The following is a 10,925-nucleotide window of genomic DNA, read 5'->3' as shown; positions in this document are numbered from 1 at the left end:
CTTAGTGAAATGTAACTGTGATTTCCTGTCTGCTGTTCAGTCAGTATAATATTCTTAGTCTTAATGTTGGATTTTTAAAATAACTTTTCAACAGAAATATTATATGTAACTGAAGTGCATGCAGCAGAAGGAAGACAAGTTTTATACAATGCATTCTGCATGCATTAATCACTTCTAGAAAAATGTATTATTAACTCCTTAATTTAGAAGTTAAGCAAGACAAGTGGAAAGGAAGACTTCTTAGAGGATGTAGTACATATTCTTTTTGGTAAACGTCAGTGGTCTGAACGTTTCACATTTTTGTCCAATCCTCTGATTCTCCAGTATCTATGGATACTTTAAGTTTTCGGATTTTGATGATGATTGTTTTATTTCTACTGATATACCAGACATAATTTGTTTATTTCTAAACATCAAACATTTCAGTGCATTTTCTGTTAGTAACGAATTTAAAAAAAAAAAAAAAAAAAAAAGGCAAAATCTTCCATTAGGAATCACAATTGTCTAAGCTTCAGATCAGGATGTGATGTAGAGGCACTCTTTCATACATTGCTGTAAAAATAAAATAGTTGTCCCACTTTTCCAGTACTCTACCATGGCCATCTTCATATTCATTGCTAGTGAACTGAAAAGGCCTTGAAATGGGTTCTACTTCCTCCTTGACTGTGCAGATGAGTTATTTGTTCTTATCTAAACATCACCTATTGCTTTCCCTAGCTTTACAGCTATATTGAATCATCTCCTATTCCATGCTTTCATCAACATTAAAGAAATTGAAATACTTTGGGGGATCAAACTTACTTGTACCAATGCTTGGATTAGCAAAGGTTACAAAGACAACTGTGCCATCTATTTGGTACTCCTAAAAAAAATTTATGGCAGGAAGGGATGCTAAGGATTTTTTTTTTTTTTTTTTTTTTTTTTTTTTTGGCTTTGACATACCTTTATTAACTTTGCCAATTTGAAAGGAAGAAAAAACATCAGGCCTTTTCACCAGAAGGTCAGGAGCAGTATTTTTCTCTTATCCTTTATAACAGATCTGCAACTTTGTTCTTTAACCATACCTCTCTAAAAGAAATGTTGCAACAATCAAGAGAAGTTCTCAAAAAAAGAAAAGAAATGAATGGGTATAGTCAGAAGAGAATCATTTAATCACTTCATTCCCGAGGCAAAAGTTACCTCCCTGTGGGACATCCTTTCACCTATTTTTTCCACTTCATATAGAACTTTTTAAATATGAAACTCTAGGTTGAAATCCTGTATGTCCTACTTTTCTTTCCCATAGTTTTGGAGCAGTTTCTGTCTCTATCCTATACAGTTTTTCCTAGTTGGGTAATGGGCCTGGTCAGAAAATTACCCCAAATGGTTAATGAACACTGGAGGTATAGCATGTATTTAATATTCTCAACATGCAGCTAGCAGAGAATTAAGAAAAGAAAGCTGTTTTTCTTCTCTTATGCAGAAGGAAGAAAAAAAAAAACTTTTAACACTGAGACTGAAAGACTGAAATCTGTTTTGTCTAGAGAAGAGAGAACAGAGAGGAAACATCACAGTGGTCTTCAAAAACAACAAAGGACTCTGCCAAGACAAAAGGAATCCTTGATACCATGACCTTTGTGTAATGAGCAAAAGAAAATATATTAAATTAGACAAAGTGAAAATTTGGGTTAGACACCAGACCAGACTTTTCAACAGCAAGGATAACTGAGCACTGAAGGAGACTATGAAATATTCATCTGAGAAGGTTTTAAACAATGGACTAGATAATAATCAGCCTGGAGTGGTAGGGCTACATATGATGCACAGTGATAGACTAAACGGTCTCTTAGAGTCTCTTCCACTTTTTAATGACTTTGTGATTCTATATGCCCCGGATAATTTCCTGGGAGGGAAACAAAAAACCCAAATAATGTAATCTATAACTTATTAAAAAAACACATACACTTTTTTTTTTTTTTTTTTTTTTTTTTTAATCCTGATCAATGGCACAAGTGGGAAACCCCAATATGTGTTTTGTACCTGGAGGTAAATATTGTAGAATTACAAGTACCTTTCCTCCTGTCACTCATCTGCATTTTTTTTTTTTTTATGTGAAAACTTATCTCTATGTTTTCCAGAATATCTTTTGTCTGCACATGGTCCAGTTCTGTCCTTGGTATGGAACACAAGGTAAGCAATGGCAACAGAGTGATCAACAATGTAGCTGCTTAATTAATGAGTATGTGAATGATTTACATTCTCATTATGCATCTGCTCTTATTACTGCATAGTTTCAGTGACATCAGAAGATAAAGGACAGCACTTTTCTATGACAAAATAAGAAAAGAATTTCCTTGAAACAGAAAAGATCTTGATTTCATGTTGGGTTGCTGCTTTCTAAAGGAATCCTTATCATATTACAAGTTACATAATTAGCACTAGCAGCAAAAAACAGTGGGCTAAAAAAGCACTCTCAAAGAGAGCTCTACAGCTTCTGTACATTGAATTTGCAGAAAGAGTTCAGAGAGAGAAATAAATAAATAGGCAGAAAAATATTTAGAGAGAACACAAACTAGTAGGTTAACAAGAACAACCTCTGTTTTTATAGTCACAGCTCTTGAGAACCGCAGAGCACAGCTCTAATATCTTATTTTTTTTCCTCCTTGGCCAGAGTTGCTTGCAAACCAAAAAGTCGGCATTCAGAAGCTAAGTCTCCTACATGTTCTTTTTGCTGAACACACATCTGTTTGTGTACTCTTGCATCACTGATGGACACTTGACTGGCATTCACATAGACAGGAAAAGCACAAATGGCCACTTCAGATTTGGCACAAAGAGATTATTTGTGATAAAGGTGGTATTGTTTTACCCAATGTAGAAAGCTGGATATCACTGAGAGACAGTCTCAGAACATGTGTTACTGAGAGGCAGATGTATTTAGGCACAGTTGCTCAAGTTCTGGTTAAAACCTTAAGTTGCTTTGTGCAGACCATTTATGTCTGCATGAACTTGCCATGAGGAAACCTGTATGTAGTTTCACAGAGGTTCTCAGGTCTGTGAAAACAAAGTTGGTTTGTTTTTTTTTTTTTTTAAATACTACTTTTCTTTTAAACTTCAGAAATACTCTTAGAACAATATGAGCACCACTATTTCAGCCAACATGTGTGCCATACTAATATCTTGGTGACTGGCAACCTGTTGAAAATGACAACCTGACAGATGGCAGGACAAACCCTTCCACTGTAGTTCTTTACAGCATCACAAGTTCCACATCTGACACCAGAAAATGTTCAACTTGTGTACAAAAAAAACCACATGCTCTATGAAGCTTTCAGTCTCCAAAAGATATGACAAAGGTCTCAGCTATTTGAAAAAAAAATGATGCGCCCTTCAAGTATTTAACAAAACTTCTCCAATATGATATACTTTACACGGTATATTTCTATCTTAAGAACTAGACAGAAACAAAGTCAAAGGATGTTAAGAAAGAAAACATATTTCAAGGAGAAATTATAAAAAAAATGCTTTCTGTACAATTGCCTGGAAACAGCAGCTTATTAGTATGTAAGACTACAAGAGATAAAAAGGTTTCTCACGGAAAGGCCACCTTCACTTTCTTTCTTCAGATTTTCTTTTTTATCTTCAGTCCACACTACTTTCCTGCAGAATTTACTAGCATCATCTTCTCAGCTGTCTGACAGTTTGTCAGGAAGGCTTCCCATCTGTAGATAAGTTTGCAAGCCAGCAAATTCCATTTTTCATTAGAGCAAAGAACAACTTTCCTGCAACAAAACAAAGATCTATCTAGCCCAGCATGTTGTCTTCACAGTCATAGAATGGCCTGGGTTCAAAAGGATCTTCTAGTTTCAATCCCCCTGCTATGTGCAGTCACCAACCACTAGATCAAACTGCCCAGAGCCACATCCAGCCTGGCCTTGAACACCTCCAGGGTCAGGGTATCCACAACCTCTCTGGGCAAACTGTTCCAGCACATCACCGCCCTGAGTGAAAATCTTCCTCTTTTTATCTAACCAAATCTCCCACCTTAGTTTAAAACCTTCCCTCCTTACCCTATTGCTATCAACCCACATAAGCAGTTGTTCCCCCTCTGATTTATATTCTCCCTTAAAGTACTGGAAGGCCATAATGAGGTCTCCTGAAATCCTTCTCCATAGGGCTATTCTCAAGGAAATCTCTCCCCAGTCTGTGTAAATATCTGGGATTGCCTCAAGTCTTTCACTTGGCCCTGCTGAACCTCATTAGGTTCACATGGGTCCACCTCTCCAGCCTGTCCAGGTCCCTTTGGATGGCTTCCCTTCCCCCCATTGTATCAGCTGCACTGCTCAGCTTAGTGCCACCTGCCAACTTTCTGAAGGGACACCCAATTCCATCATCTGTCACTGATAAGCATGCTGAAGAGAACCCAGTAGGGCAGGTACTGCATATGAGAAAGCGGAAGAACAGCAGGATAATTTTTTACTATTTCCACAACAGAAAAAACAGTACTTTGTACTTGCATTAAAGAGACTCATTTGGATATTTCCTCCATCACATGGTTCAGTTGCTTTTGGAAACCTATACACAGACTATAAGACAAAGCACAGCTCTTAAGCCCTTGTCATCTCACTGAATAGGTCCCTTATGGAGAATATCCCTCATTTAACTCCGTCTCCCCTTTCCTGAGATTCTCTGTGCTAGGTCTTGAAGTTTTCCAGACTTTCCCTGTTCCCTCTATACCCGTATGCATAACAAGTTTCATACAGTTTTTGAGCTTATATAAATCCACTAAAAAGCATTACTTGGCTACAGGATGGCTGAAGAGGACAAAGGCTATAGAGTATGAACAGCCAGAATTTCCAAAAAGCAGTTTATGAAGAAAAAAGTTGAATTGGAGAACAAAATCCTTTGTGAAAGGACTAATTCCTATGTACAGAAATAGAACAGGGGGATTTGACTACCTCAGCAGCCCATGAGAGACATCTTAACTTGAGCTACTAGGAAGGCGGCATTCGGAGGGAAAAGGAATTTAGCATTGTGTGCCATCTGTATTGGAATTGGAAACAGCTGAAAAGATGAAAATAACTGTCCCTTATTCTTCATTACTACAGTTGACACATCTTCAAAACTACAAGAAAAGGCCTTCATTTAGCGTAAGAGGTTGTCTGTATGTAAGTTATATGATTCTTAGTATTCTCTTACCATAGGTCAGTGAATCAGTTAAGAGATGACTCTTTCCATCCGTTTCTATCTTCTAAAGTCACTTGTTTATGGATTCACGCCTTGCCTAAATTGAAATCAGCAGGAACATCTACTCCTAGACATATTCTGGCTGTGTTAGTTGCCAACAGCAATTACAGAAACTCATGGGGAACATTGGCTGCAAGTTACTGAAACAGATGTCAGTTGTAGCAACACAGGCATGAGACTGAATATCTGAACACAAGGAGCCCTACACGCCATACGCAAGTTACAACAGCTGAAGCCACAAACTAGACCAACAGCTAAAAATCACACTTTGTAACCATCATTCATATTCAGAACACTCCCTACTTTTATTTACCTTGTGTAATCGTATGTCTCAGTACGAAAATGAATTTTTATTTCCTCTGCTGGAAACCTTACCAGAGATAGGTAAAACAGAGAGGTAGATGTGACAATAGGCAATTAGACATACAGGCTCACTCCTGCCACAGGAGGGCAGTCATTTTAGCAACAAAGCTAATAAAATTTTGACATCAGTCATAAAAGCAGTTTTTTTACTTTTTGGATCTATTATTTTAAAGCACATGGCAAGAAACATTTCTACAAGTTTTGTGTTTTCCTCACTCACAAATATGCACCCTTTTAAATTCAAATAATGGAAAATAGGAAAACATTTTGAAAACTGCTGAATACATTAATCCACAAAGACAAGACTATCTTATTTTAAGATCTGATAGGAATGTACCCCATTTTGCTTCTATTCACAGTTCTACTGCCACAAGCCCAGTCTTCAGGCCTTCTAAGGTAAAAGCACTGACGTGAGAACAGGATCAACATAAAGTATTTTAACACTGTTCTGTATGCAGTAGAAGTGAGGCTTTCTACCTAAAACTCTTCAGATACTTTACAAGTCTGCAGGTCATCCAAACCTCTGAGTATGTCCTCTGATCCCCTGATGTGCCCCTCAGAGAAAGCTGTGGGAGGTAACACGCAGCCTGCTTTCTGTATTATCAAAACATCCTGAAAGAGTGCTAGAGCAACCTGAAGATACTACTCTGGGTATTATCAGACAAACTGCCAAACATAGGCAAACCTGAAACTTCTGAAGAGTTCAGCACAAAGCATAAGTTCTCCACTAACAAGAAAATCATTGATATCACTGATGAAACACAGCATAAACAAAGTGGGTCACTGTCATATACATTGCCTAGCATGATGAAAATATCCTGATTTTAAGGAGGCTGAAATGACAATCAGCATCAGTATGGCAGCTCCAAAAAAACTGGGAGCTGTTTTATGTGGAGTTTGAGAAATTAATTGCTGAAAACTACCTTCAGCAGTTGCCTAAGCAGTTCAAACTGACATCAGGAAAGTTCTATCCTTCCTAACAGAGGACCTCAAGCATGGGAAAGCCACATAAGAGCAAAAGAATGAAAGGAATGCGAAATGAAGATGAGTATGCTCTTCAAGCATGACACAATGATAATGGAGAGATATACACATATATTCCATACAGCCTTAACCAAAGATTTGTGACATACCATAACTCCCTATTTGTGCGAGTTGTTTGGATGTGACCAAATCACTTTCTTCTCGCATCCACAGACAGATCTTTTCTCCAGGAACTGAGTGCTCAGCAAACAGTAGCATTTGCCTGCATCACCTGCTTCTCCTAGCTAGCGACTGTGATTTGACTGCCTACACTGCTAGAAGATACAGATGTTGGAGTGATGGATTATTTCCACATGCTATGCCTACTGTAGTCACTCCTGACATGGCTTCAAGCCTCTCTGATTGCCCACTAAAAATAATGTTTAAAGTAAAAAGATCGTGTAAACCATACATTTATTATCCTTCCCAAAACTGCACTATCCTTAAGGTGAATTAAAATTTGCACTTTTTCATATTCTGTCTTCTGGGACAACGCTATCTGAGCTGTTAATATGAATACATGCTATGGGCTTCGATATAAATTGGTTACATTCTATACATTTTTAGATCTTCAAAAAATAATACATATTTGGAAAGCCTGGCTTTACAAGGACTTTGTTAAAGAAATAAAGGATGCAGTACCAGAGAGTCAGGGTCAATTCTGGCCTCAGGTATTTCCACTTATCTGCTTGCAGATCAGCATCCCTTTAGCTTGAGAGGTAGCAACAGAAATCAGATAAGTCAATCAAATATGCTAAAACTGTTCATTATAATAAAATACCTTCTGGAGGGTTTGTCACCCAAATATCCTCTCTTACCCCATGGGCTTGTTCAGCTTGGAAAAGAAGGCTGCAGGAAGAAATCACCACAGCCTCCTAATATTTAAATGTTGTTTATAAACATGAGGGAAATAAACTTTTTACATGGGTAGATATTGATATGACAAGGGTGAATATTATCAAACTAAATGAAGGGAAACGTATAGATTAGATGTCAGAGGAAGTTTCTTACTGAGTGATGAGGTGGTGAAACAGGTTGTCCACAGAGGATGCCCTGTCTCTAGAAGTGTTTAAGGCCAGGTTGGATGGGGCCCGGGCAATCTGATCTAATACTCAATCTAGCAGTTGGCAATCCTACCTGTGGCAGGGGCTTAGAACTTGGTGATCCTTGAGGTCCCTTCCTACCCAAGGCATTCTATGATGTTTCATCACATGATCAGTAAAAAACAGACAGGCTACAGTATGTTTATGACATACAAATAAATTTCTTCAGCACTTTCCTAACATTGCATACATAACAATTTATACCTCTCAAAATTCCAAATAATGCAAACCAACTCATGAGAGCAATCGTACCTTTTAGACATTACAATCTGATGGATGTTTTGACTGGCTTCAGGTTGGGAATAAGAAGAATAGAATCTACCCCAGGCACATGGCTGAATTTCCAAAGGAGACATCCTGATCCTCATACCAGAATAAGTAGCCCAGGGGGGTGGAAAGATTATGCATTTAAAGAAAAAAGTTCACAGTCAGGGCTCAGCTATAGACTGCTGTTTTATCTCTAGAATTGAAGTAGGCATGTACACAACCACAGATGTATGTAAACATACAGTCAGCAGAGAACAGCTCAGCCTCAGGGGACAAACAGTCCCCAGTGTCTGGAGAAATTAAAAAAGAATTCTCCTGGGAGAAGAATTTGCTTAAGTTTCCTCTGTTCTCACAGTTTATCTTTAATATCCCCAGGTGGAACAAAAGCCCTTATCTTCTCTTTCAGGAAAATATTGACCTAGGTAGTTCAGAAACTGCAGGAAAATCATTTTCTAAGGTACACTTGACAATAGGTTGTAAATCTAGGTGCTGAGTGGATTCAGAAAGCTTCTGGTTAGGATTATGTTGCAGTAAATACCAAGTTAATTCAGATAAACGCCCACCAGTAGTTTGCTGCAAACTAGGTGCAAACATACGTCCATGCTACTGCTTCAGTCTGGCCTGACTGAATGATCAATGCCACAAAGGATACCACTAGAATTAAAAAAAAAAATAAAAATACTACACATTGGAAGAAATTAGCTAGATATGTCATATATGGATTTCATTTTTTCATTCGATAATATCTTGCTTTATAACTATTTAGGTTTTATTATATAGCGTTTTATAAATACCATTGAGTTTTTCTGTTATTTGTTTTTTGAGTGGAGTAGACGTCTGGTGATTACTGCTCTGTACCAATTGCTTAAGGAAAGAAACAAAGTAGGACATAAAAACTTTTAAGAACAGCGGATGTTTAACATTGAGTATTTCAGGAACTAATTATCTATGGCTCTGAATGCAGAGTTAAAAAGGCCATTAAAAAAAAGAAAAAACTGGGAAGGTCCCAGCGATTTGGAGAGAGTGGAGAAGCCTCGGCTGCTCCGTGTGACCATGGCGCCCCCTGCCGGAAGTAAAAAACACAGCACCTCCCGCACAGCAGCAGCCTTCTGACGATTACAGCATCTTCGGAAAAAAAATATTAAAAACCACACCAAACTACCAAAAAAACTAGAAAAAAAAAAAATCCAAGGATAACATTAGAAAGGATTATTAATGAGGACAAACTGTAATAAACCTGAACTACGTTTCTTTAAGCTATTCTAAAATTTTAGTTAAAGAAAGTTAACAAAAAAGAAAGACAAATATAAATACACATAAAGAAAAAACTGGAGTATAACATTCTTGTCTCTACAAGCATTGATCAAAGACACTGAAGCATGATTTTCTAGCTTTCTTCTATTATATGCCAGAAAACACACATGGTGTTTTAAATTGTTATTTGTTTTCTATGCCAGCAGTATTAAATGCTTCCATTAGCACTAGGGACTCACATGTCTCTCAGTACTTATAAGTGACATTTCTGCAGAAGTGTTCTCAAATCAACTGAGCTGACTCACACAGGACCACCTATGCATACCAGCTAGTAAAAAAAAGTTCTCTAGCAAAAGTACTCTAGCCCATTTCACGCATGCACAACTAGAAGAAAACGCAAAATTAACTATAGCCTTAAAACACAATAAAAAGTGCAGCAATAACAGCAGAGCAGCAAGATCCTAGGCCACAGCAAGCAACAGTTTGCTCAAACACAACAGCTATAGGAAAAAAAAAGGAGAAAAAGCTGCTTACTTTCAGGAAGCCTCAGATACCAGAGAGAGACCTTCACATCCACTGCCAACCCTAAAATGATGTCTGGGAAGGGGTGGATCCTGGCTCCATTGCTTCCAGTCACTCAGGTGCACTGCATGCACCTGAGCTCCCCTGAGTTGGCCCCGCCTTCCCACCAGGTGCTCAATCACTGTTTCAAGCCCTGACTTAGCAATTCTGCTACAATCCTACAGACTTTTGTGCTCAGTCTTCTGCATTTTTCTGCAGAAACTTACTACTGCTTTCTCACTGGCCTTGTGCAGCATAATGGTATTATGTTTACACCTTGCAAGAAAATGATTTTCCCATCATGTCCACAGTTAAAATGGAAAGTCTACTCATGTAGAAACTGAAATGACTGATGCTAACAACGTATTGGTACACTGCCACCTGGACTGCAATTCATCCGACTACGTATTCATATATTTACTTCATATAAACACCTATACTCAGGCTATTTACATTTTCCTGAAAACGTTTAAGGTCAGTAAGAATTCAGCCACACAGGACAGATGCCTTATTCTCACTCTAACACTCAGCAGATTGCATTTTCAGGAGTTAGATGTGATAATCCTTTTAGGTTCCCTCCAACTCAGGATATTCTATGATTCTAGAAGAGCAGGCTTGCAGACCATCCATTCTTTCATCAGGCTGCACAGTAGGGCAGACAAGAGACAGAATGCTGAGCAAACACCCATATTCAAATCCCTTGTCCTTCACTCTTGCTCCTTAACAACTGTCACTATACCTCTTGCAAAAAGACCTTTAAAAAAAAAAAAAATGTGATAGCACTTGAAGCAGGGACACAACTTTCATCTTAACTCTGCAAAGGACAATTATACATGACATCTTTTATTTCTACCTTTAGAAAGAGCTTCAGTTCATGAAAGACCCTGGGAAAGTCAGGTGGACTACAGACCGCAAGCGTTCCAACCTAGCTATATCCTTGGAAGGGCCAGAAAGGCTCAGTCATTCAAACCACAAAAGAAACAGATTAGGAGAGAAGAGAGAGATGAGAAAGGACAGAGATGGAGACCATCTAAAGTATGCACTCTGAAGGGAATAAACTTGAAGTACACCTGAGATCACTGATTGGAATTTCATTCAGCAACATCCTTGAGTACTTCAGAAATATTC

This window comes from Centrocercus urophasianus, unplaced genomic scaffold (assembly GCF_019232065.1).
Source record: "Centrocercus urophasianus isolate 14NV4802_14NV808 unplaced genomic scaffold, USGS_Curo_1.0 seq_13, whole genome shotgun sequence".
NCBI lineage: Eukaryota > Metazoa > Chordata > Aves > Galliformes > Phasianidae > Centrocercus > Centrocercus urophasianus.
Note: the sequence above shows the minus strand (reverse complement) of the source record.